This window comes from Anser anser (assembly GCF_964211835.1).
Source record: "Anser anser genome assembly, chromosome: 3".
Classification (NCBI taxonomy): domain Eukaryota; kingdom Metazoa; phylum Chordata; class Aves; order Anseriformes; family Anatidae; genus Anser; species Anser anser.
Genome location: NC_139722.1, coordinates 43,296,317 through 43,316,886, shown reverse-complemented (window position 1 = coordinate 43,316,886; position 20,570 = coordinate 43,296,317). Strand labels below are relative to the sequence as shown.

Sequence of the window (20,570 nt, the reverse complement as noted above, 5' to 3'; positions counted from 1 at the left end):
TTTATTTATTTATTTATTTTTAAACCAGCTCGTCTCATTTAACCTGTGAAATAAACAATTACATTCAGCACAAAGACATGGTAGAATGTTGTGAGTGTAAAAGATGATGTGTAAGCATAGCAGCACAGTTACAACAAAAAACATTTTCACATTCATCATTTAGGAAAGGGACAGGGAGGGAATGTCATTCCTAGTTCTACACTACTACTATATCTTGAGGAAAAGAATTTTCCACACTTTCTCCCCTATTTTGGAAGGTCAGATGGTCTTAATTTTCTGTTTTTAGGTACTGTGGGTTAACCTTGGCTGGCTGCTATGTGACCACCCACCTGCTCTCTCAATCCTTCTCCTAAGCAGGACAGGAGCAGAAATTAAGGTGGAAAAGCTCACTGAGGTAAGGACAGGAAGATCACTTACCAATTACTGTTATGGGACAGTAAAACAGACTCACTCTGGGGAAAATTAATGTAATTCATTGCCAATGAAAATAGATTTGGATAGTGAGACCCCTCCAAGGGGAGCAGAAGGGATTGTTAATGGGGATTGAGGTCAGTCTATAACAGCTCCACCACGCCACTCCTTCCTCCTCACACTTTTCCCCTATTCCAGTATATGGGCTGTAGTCTTTTTATACATAACCGCTGGTCCAGCATGGGGTTTTCCCCAGATTGCAGTGTGGATATCTGCTCCATCATGGCCCTCCCCATGGACTAGGGGGAAATCTTTGCTTTGGTGCCTGGAGCACCTTCTCCGCTCCTTCTTCTCTGACTTTGGTGTTCATGGGGCTGTTTCTAACACTTTTTTTTTTTTTAACCCTCTCATTCCTCACTGCCTGTCTAGTGTATTTGCCCTTTCTTAAACACGCTTTCTCCTAGGTGCTGCCATCTTGGCTGCTGGGCCCAGCTGTGCCCAATGGCAGGGTCACTGGAGTTGGCTGGAGTCTGGCACGGGGCAGCCCCAGCCCCTCCTCACAGAGGAGCCCTGCAGCCCCCCCACCCCACCAGTACCTGGACATGGACAGCCAGTACAGATATTTAAAATCTTGTGGTGTGTTTAGTCTGACTCCTTTATCTCAGTCCCCTTCTTTTGGACGTAGTTTAGTAAGTCCTCTATGTTTTCAAGCAAAATGATCCTGAAAGGAGTAAAGGGGAGGAATGTTTGTGTCCATAACTTTTCCACTTACTCTCATCAGTTCAAGTTCCTCTGAAGGAAATTTGTGGTTTTACAGCTACATCACACTGGCTTTTTTTTTTTTTTTTTCCCAGTTTATGTTGATTTTTGCTTGACATACATCTAGAGGGGAGTTTATGATCCACAAGAGCAGAAGGTTCTTTCCCTGCCTTTCTACAATGACAGTCTGAGCAGGGTCTCTGAGGAATATGGGATTTAAGTTGAACAGCTCTAGGAGATGAAACTCAAGTTAAAAACAAGGGGCTGAACCAATCTTTATGTTACTGTTCTTAGTTTCTCTGCTATAGAAGCCAACACAGAATAGGGACAGCTTCTCACTTAAGAGCTAGTGTGAGCTGAGTTTGAAGAATAGGTTGGGAAAGGTGTCTATTCACAGAGACTGATCATCTTCTGGAGACTGAAATGGCTGGCAAATCAGAAAAGTACCTTAACATTGTGCCTCGTAATGCAGTCACCCTCCAGTTAAAAGCTCACAAGGCTCTCATTGCAGGGATTATTTTACACCAAGCTCATCTGCTAACTAATGAAACCCCCTGTATCATCACAAGACAATTCCTGCTACACAGGAAAGAGTCAAATATTATTTATTCTGTTCTCTGCAAGAAATTATAGTGTATTCACGGTGCAGTATTTGTGTAGGAAGTTTTGAACTATAATGTCAATGTGAGGATAAACACTTGCTGCTCCAGAATACCAACATTAATTTCTCACAACACTAAAAAAGTAAATTAACCTATTTTCTGTCCTCCAAATCTGTTTCCTCACATTGTTTTGGTGCCCTCTGCTTATGCGCCCCCTACTGATGTGGGACCATGATTCTTAGATTTTACCTTTCACTGAAACACTAGCCCACAGACAGGATAGTACTGTCTCGTTTTACATTCTTTGGGTTCAGAGACTAACCATTCATTACACAGACTCAAACAGCCATTAGGAAGCTACTACTAACAGGATTGTGGAAAAGTGTTACAAAAGCAAGACATTAAAACCTGGTATGAGAGGTTTGCAAGGAAGCAGAAGCCTAGAGCAGAATTCTAGCAATACCACTTGCTTATACTCCAAGGAGCTGACAGGATTTTGTGGTAACTGCAGTAATAACTATTAAGATATTCACTGGGAATAGCAATATTTTTTCAGAATGAAGTGCTAACCTCAGAAGCAATAACTTCTGCCTTCCTTAAAGCAGACTGAAGAACCAGCAAACCCTGCCTTCATGGCTTTTGGGACTCTTAGTTCTATATGCAGGGAGGCAGTAGCACAGTGAAAACATACAGCAAGCACCTGTCGACAAATAGTATTGTCTTGAGAAGTAGCTTTTCTATAATGCTAGGATACAGAGATTGGTTCCTTTGTTTGCCCACTAGAATTTATGGAAGATTTATTTTTCACAATGTTCTTCAAAATGTGTTTTCCATATTTAACATTTCCTTCTTTCTTTTTGTGCCTAAGGTAACTACCAATCTCCTGCTGTAGTTCTCACATAAAGGTGACGGACACTAAGGAGACATTCATTACAAGACATCCAGCCAAATAACCTTAGCTCACCCTTCCTCTTTCATGGCTTTCCTTCCACCACGGAAGCACAAATTTCCTTTTTGCAGATCCCCTCCCCCATCAACCTCTGGCATGCCAGCCTCTGAAAAGAAAACTTTGTCAAAGAAATGTGTTTACTGAGACTATTGCCAACTGGAAGAATTCATTACCTTTGATAGTTTCATTATAAAGTACATTTCTGAGCGTTGTGACATAGTGAGTATCTCCTAGGTGCTTTTTTTCCTAGTTGAAAGTATAATATTTCATCAGTACAAGACTATTTTTCTCAGTACAAAACTTAGCAAGGCTCCCTTTAAAGTGCAAAATTTGGCATTATATCTGCAAGCAACTCCACGTAGTAGCAACACAACCAAGGAGATAGTAGCAGGGTACTAACAACATTAACCCTAAGTACACCAGGCCAGGCTTGCAAAAATATATATCTACTGTGTGAATGCATCATGTTCACAAAGAAATAAAATGGAATTTTATAGGAACCGTTTTATCATAGCTTCTTTGCAATGGTGAGTTGTTAATTATTCCAGAAGAGAGAGATATATATTTTTTTCTGATATGCAACACTGCAGGAGGGAGAAAAAATTAACCTTCTTGGTCAATAATATCAATATCTGTTTCCTGGCATATTTTTATACCATCTTCACTGGCATACTCTAAAAGTTTTCCCAGTAGCTCAAACATATACCTACTTGCACAAGTATAACTGTCATTACTAGTCTAGTACTGAGACCTTCCAAAGACTTAGTGTCAAGGTCAGTCCTATGATTTTTCAATCCAAAAAAGCTGGCCACTGCATCCAACAAAAAAAACTGTCTGGCAGCACTGGCAGTCACTGCAAATCTCCTAGAAGAGCTAAGATGGCTTTCTGAATCTGAATCTGAAAGTGTGTAGGGATAGTTTGTTTCCAAGGGTGGAAAGGGACATTGAGGACAATATTTTAAAATTAAGCTGGAGCAAAGGGACAGTGTTATTTTTGAAGTCATGGACACTGAATAATGAATAAAGATCTCTTGTTACTTTTCTTGCCTTACTTAGAATTCTGAATTGTTCAGGGCTAACTCTGATCTTTATCAGCACTTGGTCTCAGGAGAACTCAAGAAGAAATAGTTAAAAACCTCAAGATAGCCTCTGATGATCGCTCCTGGGATCAGATTGGGCACCTCTGGCACAGAGGATTTATCAAAACTGAGAAACAGAAGGACACTGAGGCAAAGAGGTGTCAGAAATGGGCCCATCTAGAAGCAGATAGTATCTATGGAGATTCTCTGGAAATATTAAAAAGACAGTTGAATGCAGTGGGAACTGATATGAATCTCATGCAAACTATTGTTGGAAAGAACATTCCTTTGAAATTCCATTCCTTGTCCTCTGACATATCGTAGCAGCCCCAGGCATGACATATCTACCTTTATGCAAAGGGTGGTGTTGTCTTAGAGCAAACTTACAGTTAGCTGGAGGTTTTTTCATCTTCAGTATTGAAAGAAAATGTATTGCTTCAGGATAGCTCGAGTTTATCTTTGTATCTCCAAGTCATTGCTGTGTGGACGTGCCCCAAACTACTTTTGCTTCAGTTCTCCGAGACTAAAAAATGCTTCTTTTTGATGGAATTAACTCCTACTGCTCCCAGTTATGCCTTTTTAGCAACTGGAGTGGTGGATTTTTTTCCCTGCATGGGCTCGTTTCCATTCTTTTCCACGCCCGTCCCACAGATTTATGAAAGCAGCCCAGTCTCAAAAGACTCAACTGAGCTGCATAGGGTTAAAGGCTTTCAGGCTGAAAGTTGAATGAGCTGCTAATCTCAGGCTGTGTATTTTTATTCTATAGTTGTTTGCACCATTTTTTTTTCTTCCCTTCTTCACCTCTTTTGTTTTTGGTTATTTTTTCAATTCCTCAGATTCCATTTTTGTGTGTTTGCACTTTGAGGACAATATAGAATGTTTTTATTCAACAGTGGTAATTTTTATTATGAACAGTTTTAGAAAAATGATCTAAGAGCACTGCAGGGGCAGGTAGCATAATTAAGACAGATTGTTTAGGCATGGTGCTGAAGCAATCACTGGAGACTGTTAAGAACAGGTTAGACAAGCATCACTCAGCAAGGAGAGATTAGATTCTGTCCTCAGGTCCTGGGGCTGGGCTAGATGACCTCTTTTGATTCTTTCCAGCCTTATGGTCAGTGATGATATTAAACACAGATTGTTCTAAAAAGTACCTGACAAAAATGCAACCAGACAACCTAAAACTGCAGAAAATTGCTGAATAAATTAGTAAAAAAATCTCCCATCTTGAAACTTTTCTTGCAGTCTGTGAAGCAGCGTTACTGTATACAATGAAAATGTAAAGGAAACAGGGAAAAATCGTGTGGACAACAACAACAACAACAACAAAAGTCCCTGTTTTCAAAGGCAAAACAGAAATCTTCCTGTCAATTGCTGGCTGGGGTACTGCTGCTTTTTTGAAAATCTCTGAATCTTGTCCCCTCAGGCCTTGGTGAGGAACACCCTATTCTCAGCTCCATTCTCCCGATTGCTGTGCAACACACAGCATGCTGCAATGGCTCAGCAGCCTCCAGCCTTCCCGTGTGATTGCCATCTATCCTCTCCTTCTCCCAGCGGCACTCACATACTGTCACTCCCCAGCTGCTGAGGCAACAGCTCAGTGGTTCCTTTCTGCAATCCCATGCTACAGCAAACAGCCTTAGCCAGGGACGCAGGGTCTTTTGTAATAACAGAGGGAAGCAGCTACAGCATTGCTCTCCATACTGGACTGATCCTACTTCCACACCGCACTGCCACATATTTGAAAAGAAAAAAGAAAAGAATTATGTGAAAATCCTATCCAAGCAAATTTTTCCAGCCAATACAGCATTAGCATCAGGACACCCCACTTCACACTGCAGCTCTATCTCTTTCTATTTATGAACTCTAAGGGAACATAAGAGTACTGTCAGTTCCCTCCCTGGCACAACTGGAAAATTCATGCATGCAGAGCTTTAAGAAACCTCAGCAGCATTTCCAGGCTTGGTAACATGCAGAGACAGTAACTTTTTACCTTAATGACCATATTGGCTTGTCCACCTCAAAGCTAGTTTACAACTGGTAACATTCAGCGAAGGGAGTGGTGGCTTTCCATACTGTGCTGACTACAGAAAAGGCAGTTCTTCACCACCATACCTTACTAGCCAAGTTTATCCACCTCCCCAGGAAAGCACTTTTTGTCTTCCTGAAGATAAAGCTCATCCTAGTTATACAGCACAATCCAGTCTTCTTTCAAAAGCACTGAAAATGCTCTGCACCAAATGAAGCTGTTCAAAGAACAGCACCTCCAGAAACGGGTAAGCTGGCTTCTTTCTCCCTTCTTTCCATGTGGTTTCGGGACAGCAAATTGCTGTTCTCTCTGATTATGCCAGAACTGCAGAAAGAGCTGTTCAGTAGCTTTGTGGCTGGCTTGTAAAACTGCAGCCAACCAGCTGAAATATGGAAATCATATCTGCACAAGCTATGAGTTTGTGATGGCCACCAGCCTACCAGAAAGCCCTAGTTAACTCACAGTAGCTGTGAAAATGGTGTGAGTTAAGTCTAACGGAGATGGGACATAAAGTGGCAAAAGAAGAATCATAGGCTTTGCTGTGTATATGTGCTAAACTGCACATCCCAGAATCACAGTTGCTTCTGGCTGATTTCCTAGTATATAGTTCCTGAATACAATGGAAAAAAAATACCTCTCCATGCAAAGCAGACAGATCAGAGTCAGGAAAAAGTAGAAAACGCCTGCTTATAATAGTGAACATTTACTAGGGAACATTACTTCTGTGGCAAAGCAAAGCTTTTGGAGCTCTAAGCACCAGCTGTTTGTGTAGATATGATTAGAGGCTGCGTGCAGTACTTACACTGCTGAATCTTGCTGCATAGGCAAGCTCGAAAATTTTAATTGGGATTTAATGCTGCTCTTTTTGCAGATACAACTGCAAAGATCTGGAGGATTCTGCCAGTGGCAGCATAACTCCTGAGACAGCTCTGTAGCCTACAAAGAAAGCCTGAGAGGTCTCTAAAACTTCCCATAAAATCCTCATAATTTGATCTCTTCTTAACATTTCATTTCTCTGCCTGCCTAGCACCTTTTTCTTAAGAAACTCATTAATACTCTGGCTTTTGGATCTGTACTGATATCAGTTTTTTAGGATGCAAATCAGTGGTCTTGCTTTAATTTACAAAGCCTAAACTGTTAAGGATTCTAGTTGCCGGAGAGAAAACTGCCCTAGAGAGAAAAGGGAGCAACTGAAGTGCTCACATCAGTTGTAATCAGCTCTACGGTTGAAAGGGAGAAAGACATTTACTTATAAAGTCAGAATAAAAATGCAGAAGAGAGCTGAGGATTTATAGTGGTTATTATTATTATTATTATATGTCCCTATTCTTTGCAAATAAGACTTTTTTGCCACTCACAGGGTTAAAGGATGGACATTGTTTTAGAAGTCCAGCCAATTGAAGTGAATTTCTTGACCATTCTGAACAAAGAAGTAATGAAGTCTTTGTCAACAGGACTCGACAATGGCTGAGAGTCCTTATACAGGTTCTGCAACTTCTTGTCCACATGACCTGAGCAGAGCTCCACACTGCTCTTGCTTTCTTAAAAGAGACTCAGTAACTCAAAGCTTGAGGTTAAAGTCAGTGTATATAAAATACAAATCCCTCGTATCATAAGATACTGAGTGCCAAAAATGATCATCGCTTATTTTCTGTCTTGGAAAAATGTACTTCAAGTAAGTGAGCACTTATAAGTGCAAGTGCCTCAGTACAAAATACATGGACAATTGGAAAAGCACCAATCATTTTCCTATTGCACACCAGCAGTTATGTTTTCAAGATGAATTATGTTGGTAATGTGTTAAACATTTTAAAGAATGAGCCTGGTAGGTGTAAGATGGAAGGTCATTATAAAACAGGACTCTCAATGTAAGTATTTTATCTTGCTGGAGCAAAGAAGTGTGTAAGTCATTATAAACAATAGCCAAATTTGGAAATTTTAAAAAATAAAAAAGGGAAACTTTTTAGAGACCAATCCAATTGGCTTCTTACTCATGCCCAGAAAGCAAGAGCAAGATTCACAAAAAAAAAATCATAATTGCTCATAACGTTTTTATAAGAGCTTAAAAATCATGCATATACATACACTCACACACAAACAGAAACAAAACTGTAATCCACCAAAACCTAAACAGCAGAAGATTAAACAGTAAGGGTGAAAAAATTTTAAATATAATATATGTATTAGATAGTATATATTGTAAACCCAGCAAAAATAGCAACCCCTAAGCCTCTCAAACTGCACATTCTTCTGAGAAAACAAAATCTCAGTTAAGAGAAACCACTGGTTAATTTCCTGGAGTATCTCTTTGTGTATATAAGGAAAGGAAGAACAAAAAGCTGGAACTACTAGTATAACAAGCTGAGAAATACAAAGCTGTAACAACAAGTCACTGAAAAGACATTTTCTATAGAAAAGAAAAAAAAATCTTTCAGTCAAGAAACAGCAAATACATAACAGGAATGAGTTGAAGGAACTACAGTCTGGAAAAAAAATCCTACAGCAGTTATAAACACCTACATGCTCTAAGATGATGTTTTCTTGTTATTACTTACTGTCTGGGTTAACATATGCAGCGATGCCTCTGAAAGCAACTCTCATGGTTAGAATATAGGAAGGAAGAACAGGTTGATGACAATAAATTGCACAAAACAGACTGGTAGCTAGTACAGAGATCATGCTTAATTTGAAAAGACTCAGGTTACTTGCTATGGAACTTGCTGTTTCCTAGCTAATTTTCTTCCTTTTCAGCCTGTTGAAAAAACAAGTTGAGTATCTGCAGTGTAAGTTAAAGCAGTCCATTCTGATGTTCAGTTACTGCATTTTGCTGTCATACATTATTTTATTGTTAATACAGAAAAAATTCCATAGTGAATTCATGTATTTTTTTACCATTACAGTAACAGGTTAAAATAAAATTATTTACTATATCTTGAAAATAAAATTTGCTAGGCAGTTTTTTTTTGCCATCTTAAGGTTTGCAGCCCATACTCTTTATCTGCTACAATCCTACTCTGCATATTAGAAAAAGGTATTTAAATAGGGGTGAAAAAATAGTTCTCATTTGTTTCTGTACATGAGGAAGACTTTCTATAGCCATCCTACTCAGAAAGCAGCTTTCTAAAGAAAGTCAACTGAGATATCTAGGAGCAAATGGAAGGAGAAAATGAGAGGACAATGGAAATAAATTAGAAAATGGGAAAAAAAGGAGCACTCTGCTAAATTCTGTTTTCCTCTGCTTTGAGGACACTGGTGTAAAAAAAAAAATGATGGCAGACAGTTGCCTTTATTTAGTCTGTGTCTTCCTGCAGTTAGCGCAGCTTAGCACAGGTGGGTAGGACTAATTTGATGACAAGGATGATAAGAGGGACCAAAACTCATGCTTGGTTAGCCTACCCGCAGTCCTAAGGAGCCCCAAACCAGAAACAGGCACTACTAATAAGGCTCAGGGGGTATGCTGGTGTCTGACTCCAAAACTGCAACCCTGAAAACCTCTGTTCATTTGTTGCTTAATGCTGGTCATGCTTGAACTCTCCCTGGCCCTCTGCCTTTCAGCCTCCTGTGCACTCAGCAGCCTGGTGCCAGCACATGCCTGGAAGGGGCTCATTCTTCACAGGGAAGGGCCACTTAAATCGATAAACCAGCTATTCTCCCAGCTCGCAGCCCTGAGGAAGGACTTAGTAGCTGTGCCTAAAACAGCAGACTCCATCTCAAATGCAGCGTTAGCAGCTGCTTTTTGCTTCTCTGCTTTTAAACAAACAGGAATGGGGTGAAGTCCCTTTATGTAGCACTTGAAGCTACAACCTCGGATGAGTGATACAAATCCTACTTCAGCATGAAGTGATTCGGTCCTAGATATTTCACTTTCCTTAAAGATTTCCTAGCTCCTTGATGGCAGTGACTGTTGATTTTAAAATGTGAGAAGAGCTTTAGGATTAGAAGGAAAGAATCCTTTCCTCCTTATTGGTGCCCGAGCTGCTAATCCAGACACTACTGTTTTTCCCTGACCTCTTTCTGTCTCTTGCCTATTGACTCCCTAATGATTTATGCCCAGGGGCGCATCTGAAGCAGCGGAGCATGGAGTCCAGCTTCCTTCCCTGTGCAGTTTACAGCCTTGTAATGGGGGATGGTGCAGGGAGGTGGCAGAGGTGGTCCGAGTCTCCTGTGTTCGAAAGATCACAAAAAATGGTCTGTACGATAGGTGACTGTTTTTGCCATCTTCCTCTTGCTAGGATTAAAAGGTGTAATACCCCAATTTCTTCATAAAAGAAAGAGTCTAGCTCCCTGATCTCAAGGGAGGATTCCCAGCTCTGAGTCCCAAGGAGAAGGATCCACTCCTTAGGAGCACCAGATGTGCCTTGGTGAGGGATGGAGGAAGGCACATCCCAGTCCCATTTTAGGCAGCCTCTTCCATTGCTTTTCCTGTGCGTCTCCACCCTCACCAGCCTAATTTCCTGCATTTAGGTGGGCAGCCTAAATACCCTAAGGAAGCTTTTGGGTTCCTATCCTGAGGCTGACAGCCAACAGCCAGCCATGCTAATGTTTAGGGCACAAGCTGGATCTGAGTGCAGATTCTGGCATGCATGATCAGACACCAAACAAAACAAATGACCAAATTACTATGAAGTCTCCCTCCCAGCCAAATTAAATGAAGTAAATAAAATTCTTATGATGTCATCTTTCATAAAGGGAGTGAAATCAAAAGCAATAACAATAACGTTAGGAAATCTTGATATTTCTGACCAGCATATTGATCTGATGAAGAACAGCATGGTTTTGCCAACTTTAAATCACTATTAGAGCCTGTTGGTGCCCTAAAAAGCCTCTTACATGGGACAGAGAGCAAGGCGATAGGAGAACTTCCTGGCTCATTTATCAGTTTCACATGAGTTCAGTTGAATGAAATTTGATTTGGGTTAATCACTTTCTATCTCATTTTTTTTTTTACAGCTATAGCATGAAACTAATGATATTTTCCCTCCTTTAATAAAATACTTTAAATAGTCTACAGATTATAAGCACCATACAAGCAAAACCAATGCTGCATTGGTAACAGCAATAGTTTCATTTCTGAAATGCCTTCCTTAAATAATCTTAAAGTACTTTTACAAGCATTAGTTAAGTTCTAATCATAGCACAGTTAGAAAATTATTACTGAAACTGCTTTAGTGGGAGTAACGGAGGGGTGAAAATGAAGTCCAAGAAAGATTAAATGATTTACATAATGCCATAAAGTTTTTATAATATTTGACAATGATGATTTTAATTTATATCAAAATGGTTGCATCTGTGGGATAGAATATCTTCCTTCAAACAAATGTCACCAGAAACTAGTCATCACATTAATTCAGACCAGATACCTCTAGCATACCTTCATTTCAATCTCTAAAAACACATCCTGAACTTCTTGACTGTAGTACATTAGCAGAGGAAAATGTGAGATATAATCAGGAGACGATATAAGCCAATGACCCCTTGATCTGCACAATAAATAAATAAATAACACCTTGAATTCCTTTTTTTTTTTTTTCAGAACACTGGAAAACACTGTCAACAGAGCTGAATTTATTGAAAGACAAGAAGTGTCAGAGATGAAATCTTGCTCACAGAAACACTAGCAAGCCTTCTATTAATTTCAGTATGGTTAGGGTTTTGTTCTTTCAGCTGAATGCAGCAACATCTAAGAAGTGAGAAAAAGAGCACAAAAGCTATTCCTTTGTGACCAAAGTTGGCTTAGAAATGAAAAACCTAAGGCAACTCAAGAGACAGCAAGACAGATATATGTCAGAGCTCAGAGAACCTAAACTCTAGAACAAGTTACAAATAATAAACACTCTCCCCTCCACAGACACACACACACACACAATCTGTAACCCTAGGAAATTTAACACATTTTTTAGATTCACTGAAATGTCTTATCAATTCTGCTTTACATTCTTTGTGCCTGTACTCTTACATACATCGTCTATATGTATGTAAATACATGCACACACACACACATGCTTATGAACATATAGGAAACTACTGCCTAAACTGCTGGACATGGGCAGAAGCAGTGGGTCTGAGGAGATAAGCTGCTGCTTTGCTGTGTGACAGCCAGGAGATGTAGGTGGCAATGGCACAACTACTCCTGCCTCACTGACAACTATGAGGGAGAGAAACAGAGCACTGAATTCAGAGAGACACTGAGCAGGGGAGGGATGGGTGAGAAGAGGAGTTGAAGAGTGGAGATGGGGTTATTGTGTATGAGAAATAAAATCTTTTTCTTTCTTATGTACCTTAACCCTTTTATCAGAAAGGATGTGAAAGAGAGCACTGATCTCAAACACTTCCCTTAGAAAGGAGCATAGCAGCAGGCTGAATCCTGCAGTCCTGAACATCATTAAGAGCATAAGACTTCTGTATACATATCTTGAGATCAGAAATCTGCCTTCAGACTTTTGGAAAAAAAACTACAGCAAGGAAGAGAAGGCAGTTGCTCATACCAGGATGTTGATGAAATTTGTGCATGACGTGGCAATAGGGTGGATTGACTCAATAATCGTTTCTAAGATGCAAACAAGTACATCTATTTTCATAGCTGACATGAATAGAAAGCTTTAAGGATAAAGGATTCTTAAAATCCATTTTAGTTTTCATTCTTATTTATTTATTTTTTTTTTTTTGGCATTTTCCATGTCAGCAAGTTTTGTTTTTTTTCTTTTTACTGGTTAGTATCTTTCAAGGTTACTATGCTTTTAGGTTGGTTTTGGGTCTTAAGTACAACAAATATGATAATTGTTTTCAACCAGCTACTTCTAGTGGATTGATTTTAACTGCTAATACAAAGGGCTAAGATTTTTTAAAATAAAACAAATTAAAAATATTTCAATATTTCTAAGGACATTTTAGAATAAACTCTTTCATTATTTATTTATTTATTTATTTATTCCCCACATATCTTCTGTTCATTTTCTGAGTTATTCTGTTCAGGATACTATGTCATGCCTGATACCTTAGCACCTGGCTTTGCTATTTATTGTTCTGGAATTATGCTCTGCAATGCTAAAAGGGAGGATTAAAGTGTAAGTTGGATATGTGTGGATTTATTCAATTTAAACTATTCTGTACTCATAGAGATTGTTTCGTTCTATTCTGTGTATGAGAATGAGAGAAGGATGATATGAGGGTACACATCTGATTTGCTTCCTTAGCACTGCTGAGACTAGGTGCCTAGCTGGGAAAATGTAAATTCAGCAGAATCCAGCTTCTGTTCAGGATCAGTCTCTTAGTGACCAGCTCTTATCATGGGACGCTGAGCGATAGAGAGGGTTTCTTTTGCAGGTCTTTATTTATCCTGCAGACTGATTTACCACTAGTGAAAGTTTGACAAAGTCAGAACAAGGAAAACATTGTACAGACATACATGAACACAGGACATTTTGTAACTCAGTCTTTGGTGTTCATTGTGGGATAATCAGCAGGTGGCAGCTGATGTGTACTACATAACAGATAAATACACCATATGTAATATATTCAATGAATGAATATTGCTTCCTTTAAACAACTAGAACAACAACAACAACAAAAATGTTTCAAATTGTTAGGAGCTTGAAATATTCATTAGACACCAGAGGTTAAAAAACTACCTGTGAGTCATTTCTAACTTATGTCAATCCGTTTGAGCATGCATTTAAAGCGAATTCGTGATTTTATCTCTTAGATGGTGAAGGGGTGGCAGAGACTGAAGGTGAAGTTCCTGGCAGCAGCTGGCAGTGAAGAGGAAAACATACAAAGAACATTATAAAGAGGAAGGCCCTTCATAAAGCGTGAGAACCATTTCAGGCTGTGGTGAGACCTCTGCCTGATTTGCAAGCCCTGTTGTTGAATGCAGGTAGGGTTCATGTCACAGGACTCCTGGGTGGTTGAGTCCTCACATTGGTTTAGATCTGAATATACTCATGAAGCACTGGAGCAATTTTGAAACAAAGCCTCTGGTTACTTCTCTTTGGAAAGGAAAATGTTTTGTGCACACCTAAATCTCTCTATGAACTGAACCAACATGCAGTCAGGGAATCTGGTTTAAAATTGTAATATGGCTCCAAAGCAGATCACTCATGCAGACAACCATTGCAGCAACAAAGTCACAAGAATAATTAGCCCTGCTTGTATTTATTTTTCAGTCTGAACAGTAAAATATGCCAAGACCTGGTATGTTTGCTAAAGAAACATAAATAAACTCACTTAACTCTATGCCTAATGATATACTAACATATTTAGCATACCTGTGAGTTATTTCTGTGACTGTGGTTCCTAGTGAGCTCTCAGTGACACCTGTTACTAGCACTAAAAACAGGAGAAAAAACTATATTTACAGAAGAAATGCTTTTAAAAATTGAGTTACTTTGGATTTTCAGAGGTATAACTGTGTGGAGAAGATGTTTTACAGGTTCCAAATAATATAATATTAACTTGAAAATGTAGTTTTTTGGGTACTCACAAAATATTTAGAAAAGTCCTTACAATTTCAAGGAAGTCTTCCCACTTTAAGCTATTTTTTGAATGCCAAGCAAGCATTTATTCAATGCCCATGCTGTAAACATTAAAACACAAAGTAAAAGATCACTTAACAGAGTTCATGTATGATTGACAAATATTGGAATTTGATTGCATTTCTCTGTTATTTAAGAAGATATCAAATGAAATATGTGCAACCGGAAAAAAATGGTTTCAGATAGATGACCTTTACTTGCTGATAAAAGTAAAATGAAATAAATTACATTTCAGCCTTTCTGAAACTACCCTATTATGCTGAACTGAACTGTAAGTATTTCACCGTGAACTTCTACATTCTCAAAGATTTTTTTTTACTTTTTTTTTTTTTTTTTAAATGGAGAATAAAATGTGATAATCTCCCAGGAGACTTCTGGAAAGATACTTTAAACTGTCATTTTGTGCAAGGAAGCAAGACAGAGTTCTGCAGAGCTGATGTGTTGATAGTATGATTACTGCAGCTAGATTTATTTTTCCATTGGGATTTTATATCTCTGCTTTATTTAACTGCTACATATAAGGGAAATTACATAAAAGGGGTAGTGTTGAGGCAAATTTGGCACAGAATTTCAGTTTATAATACCATGATTTACAAAACCTAAAAACAATAGACATGTTTCCACTGCTATTATTGCTTAAAATACAGAAGTAAGAGTTTTATTTCTTTTACAAATTCCTTCAGTGTATAAGCTGTTTCTCTGTTACTGGAGGCCAAACTGAGATTTACTGGACAGCAACTATAAACTATGGTACAAATGAGTTTCTTGTTTTCATTGGACAAGGTGAATTAAATTCCCTTTTTTTCCTACTCTCTCTCCATATATTGTTTCTGAAATGTTTTTGGATTCTGATGTATTGCACATAAAAATATGTTATTCTCTGTGAAAGTTCAAGGAGAGTTGATCAGAAAATGTTTAATAAATTTTGTTGTTGTTTTTGTTATCGGTTTGTAAAAAACAAAATATTCTCTTGAGAATATCAGTTTTCTTAACAATTTCTCAAGGATATTTTTTGGCAGATTTTGAACAATTTTCCAAGGAAGCCCATAGCTTCTCTAACAGGTTATTAGGGAGGGAATTGTTTGAAAGCAATTTTGCACAGAAAAAAGTAAAAATATTTTCAACATCACAAAAATTTGTAGAGGGCAAGAAATCATTCCAGCTATCAATTCGTGATAGACTTAACCACTGGAAGATTTCTCATCCTTTGTGAAAACTGAAGGACAGGTACACGCTGTTGTATGATGCCAACAGCATCACAATGTCCTCCTGAGTTGTATAACTAGAACACTTTTTTTCTAAAGAAAAGCAAAAGCAGAAGATATACATCTCACCTTGATGCAGACATAGCCTGGCTGATTACCAGTTTTCCTAATAATCCGGCCACTATTGCTCAGGCTCCAGCCACCCAGAGGAATATCTTACTTCCCAGTTTTCCCTAAATTTTTTAGGTAAGGGTACTTTGAAGAATCTGCCTCAAAGTGTTTGTACCTGTAGCATCCATATGTACAATGTTTCTGAGATATCTTATGAATTTTCAGCATACAAACAGAATCACAGAATCACAAAGAGCATGAACACGGTGAGAGCTTCATGGTCTCAGCCTTAAACATCATAATTCCCACAGACAATAGCCCCAACTCTCTCTGTTAACTGCCTCTGCCTCTCTTACTTTTCCTTTTTTTTTTTTTTTTTTCCTACTACTACTACTGTTCCCTTTTTGTCCTCCTTTGACACTGTTTCTGTCTTTACTCCATTTATTTTTGTGGCAAGCTCATACCCTTGCTATATCTCAGAATTAACAACAGCTATGGGAATCTGGCAGCTCCAACATCATCCTAACAACTTATTGAACTAGCCAAATAATACTGCCAATGTCACCTTTTTGTCTTCTTCAATTGGCTTTTGCTGTTGTCTATGTATTTTCCTATTTTAAGGCCAAAAACCAGAAATTAGAATGTTTTTGGTACGGCCTAGCATGTGAATCCAAGAGTAATTATTAAATAAATGGGAAGCATTGGAATAAAGGCCCGTGAAAAGACTGGGAGAAGAGCACCTGGAAGCTGGGCATTTTTTCTTTTAGTACTCTACTCCACTGGGAGAGAGAAAAGATTATCAGTGCCAGATAAGGATCTGGAAACTTTAGGACTTTAAGTGTGCTCAGGAAAGACAGGATCTCCAGGCTAGTCCAGAGTAAAGACTGGAGAACAGAGATGGTTTGTTGATAGCAGTACTTGTTTGTTAGATATTTTATGTAATATATATGCTATGTTGTGTTATTTAAATGTGTTCAGACATGAAGAACAAAGGGTTTTCTGTGTTATTTGCTATGAAAAATTAATTCCATGCCTATGAGTCTGTGTTACTCTCAGGGAGACATGGGACAGCATGTATTACATCCCTGACACTTCCTGCAGACTTCATTCTTAATCTTGCATGCACTCCATACCGGGCTCACTCTGCTCATTACTCATTACTGGAGTTACTCCTTGTTCCCCCAGCAGCAGACACTCCAAATTAAAAATATCTGCAGGATCCAAGTCACTGGAGCTTTCAGGTGAAGCCTCTGTCCCATTAATGAGCATGAATTAAAATCCCATGAATTTGGTTATAACAGTGGTGTTTTACATATATTTTCTGGACCTGTGATTGCAGGCTTCATGCAGATGACTATGTTAATGCCTCATTTGAAATAAGAGGCACTATGCTTTTCCAACTATGTTCATCTGTGAATTCTCAGTCCTTCTGGAAGACTCTGGATGCAGGTGACAGCGCTGCCAGCATCTGATGCTGCTCTGAGCAACCAAGTCACTTTCTCCCAGTATGCCAGACCCAGAGCCCTGCACTGGCCCAGCAACCAGCCAACACAGGGCCTGCACTTCCATTTAGTATTTTTAGTGGAAGCATCCCACTTAATGTGTTTTTAATTTACCAATTGGGAATTACTGTTGAAGTTTTCCTGGTTGTTGGCCACAGTCTAGATATGACCATTAAGCTATCAAGATCTATATACTCCAAACAATAGGAGTAAAATAGTGGGTTTCCTGGTCATCAGCACTCTCCCTTTTGCTTTGCAGGTCTGAAAACTGTTATCACTCCCTGCATAATAAGCCTCACTTTCTCTATAATAATTGTGGTAGATGCTTGCTACTGTGTGTCATAAGTCTGAAGGTATATTTCCATTGTAAATACAGAATATAAAACCTAGTATTTGAATGCCATACCCACAACTAGACTAACACTCTGTCACTGTCATTTTAGCATCCTAATTACATCAACATTGTCCTTTGTGACTCATACTGCAGATTTCCAATCAAAATGTCTCTGATGAGGGAAGCTGCATTATGGCAATCAAGCAGCAGAACAACATCTCTAAATAATCCCAGCTTGTTCAACATCCCAACTGCACTGTAAAAAGGTGATCTAAACAGCTAAATATGGCAGGAAAGTACACATCACTATGTGAACAGCTCTGGCTTAGACAGCTGATGAGGAGCAATTAAATATGGCCGAGAATTGCCAGAGTTCAGTGCACATCACCCATGGAACTACATAATGATGAATGATCATAAAGAAAAGGTGAAAAAATATACTTTATGCCTGTTAATATCTTCCCTGCATGCACTATTTTATTTTATTTTATTTATTATATTTTATTTTAATATATTAAATATATATTATATATTATATTTTTATTTTAATATATTAATACATTTTATTATTATTTTATTTTTATTTTTATTTTTTAATTCAAGTGAATGGGAAGCCTAAACTTGCACCTGCCTTAAGTTCCTGGGAACCACAGCATTGTGAATTCACAAGAACCAGAGCTTCCATTTTCCCAAGGAAATATGTTCCTAGCAATTGCAGCTGTAGTGGAAAGGTTGAAAAAGTAACCTGGTGTACCCCAAAAACTAAGATAAAAAATATAGTACTGATTACAAGAAATCCTATTACGGAATTGTGGGAAAACAGCTCCTGAGTTTCAGTGCTGGGTACTTCCAATACAGCTTAGAGAACTCAGTTCTTTTTCTCTCAAGGTAGAAGACTTTAGTATGGAAAGTTTTAAATAGTCCCCAAAAATGCTTCCCCCCCCCTTTCTTTTTTTTCCTCCTTTAATGCCACAAGGATCCAAACCATTACTGCAGACTACTTTGTGTTTGGAGCAAAATTATACTGAGTACACTTGGCTGTGATACTTCATTAGGAATTGTTGTAGCAATTGAGTAGGCTCAGAGTAGAAACATATTTGGGTGATATTCTCTGTATTTTGGAACACATCTGAGAGGTGGAATGGGTATGGTTTGAATTGCTTTAGCTGTATTACTGTCACAGAATGACTGCTATAATTCAGAGAAATTTTTCATTTGTTAGATGTTCCTGTGCTGCTTTGCTGCATGCTAGGGCTATGCTAGATAGCATGTGCTGTGAGGTATTTTCTGCAGTTTCTTGTTAGTCTTTTTTCTCCCCAGCTGATCCACGAACAACAGTAGTGGAGAGCCCCATCCCCTCTGGAGTACCCCAGGACTGGGACACTGGGATGATCAGGACCCCTCCTTAGGCTTGTTTCTTCTCTGAGAACACTGTACTGCTGCTGTCTGTACAGGACTGCCGTTTGGTAGAGAGAGAGCAATGCCTGTGGTTTGCCTGCAGTGTTATAATCGCTGTCCCCATTGCTATAACATGAAGAAAGGTGAAGAACTGTTTTATTTTGTGATAGTGAAAAAATTTACAGAAATTCTGCTGGGGGAAAGATATGCAGAAATTGAAAAGAAAACACCCCGTTTCAGAGTTACTTATACATATCTACAAGCATCTGATTTCTGATTTCATTCAAAAAAGACATCATGGTGCATACAGAGCTCGCACATCTGGGATCCACTTGTGGGCAAGACCCCCATCCTGAGAACTGTCTGTACCGATCAGGATGCTGACCTGCAGCATGTCTTCCCAAATGCACACATCCTCCCCATTCACATTCTACTCTCTTCCACAGAATTTCCTGTGATTCTCAACCTTAATACTTAATCATTTTTTAACATTGCTCCTAAAGGATTTCTAGCTGTTACAGCATAGGTTTGGAAATGACAATATCTCTAGGGTGTAGTTAGAACTGTTGCCTGGCCAAACCGTCAACAAGCTTTTTCAGAATAACTGTGGAAAGCATAATGACTGGGCTGGTATTTAATTTTGTGGTGAACAAAAGATTTATCTCACTCAAATAAAATCCTCCCTCTAGACCAACAGGGAAAAGTTTATCTCAGTAAAAATTCATTTACACATTTAAAATATAATTTAATCCCTTTACACGGAAAAGCACTCTTTAGGCTACCATAAAAGAGAAGCTATAATCATAGTTTTGGCAGAGACTGAACACAAGAGGAACCAACTAGGAGGATACTTGCAGTTTCAGTGTGGATGACATTGATACCTAGTTTGCTTGAGTGGTGGGACAGGTGATGGTGACACTGGCAATTCAGATCTTCTTCCTGATTTAGTTTCCTTGAATGTAAAATGAAGTTAAAAATACTTGCCTTCTTTGTAAAGTGTTCTGAAAGTACATACAGAAATTATCATGTAACTAAGATCGGTTCCCTTGTACTGACTGAATCCTCTGTTAACCGATTAATTGAAATCTGTGGATGCTTTGTGCTTGCAAATAAGCACAGATGAGATCCAGAAGACTGGAAAAATAAAAAGCAAAGTATGGTCTATCAAGCTACATCTTAATATCAGTTTCGTGTCATGTGCAAGATGTAGGTCACACTGATTGCAGAAGAAACTCTGATATGCTCTACTGATAGACTAATAGGTCCATATCATCAGATTATAGCCATGGATTGCTTGCCCTCTAAATAAGCCCAAATCAAGCCACTCTAGTTCAGAGATGGTGTGAGCAGAAACTGTAATCTAGCTGATCTGATGTACCCGACCTTTAGCATGATGTCAAGAGGGCCAGCTGTGCTGATGACCTTAAACACAGCCCAGGGCAGAGCTAGCTTGCTTCCTGAGTATGGCCAGAGCAGTGTTACAGCACAGATCTTACACAGCACAAACATCATGACAGTCCTTATGAAAAAGAGATTCTTAAGGTTTCTGTTAATTTGTGCAAAAGGACAATGAGGTTCTCTCATTGTGACCTCTCTCATAAGGCACACTTAGTTGATCACACATTGCTAGGCACTTGTGTGTGAAGGCCTTGCCATCTGA

General features: G+C 38.8%; 1 protein-coding gene across 6 annotated transcripts in view; it reads right to left on the bottom strand.

Annotated features, from left to right (window-relative positions):
• FUT9 (fucosyltransferase 9) overlaps positions 1–20,570 on the bottom strand; it is a 119,430-nt gene that overhangs the window by 11,404 nt on the left and 87,456 nt on the right. Inside the window, exon 1 of one of the 6 annotated variants that reach the window (XM_083828044.1) lies at positions 2,737–8,360. The exons of the other annotated variants lie outside the window; for them this stretch is intronic. The gene's annotated coding sequence lies outside the window, so the exon portion shown is untranslated. Of the gene's footprint in view, positions 1–2,736; positions 8,361–20,570 lie in introns of those variants that run through there. 6 annotated transcript variants of the gene reach the window in all.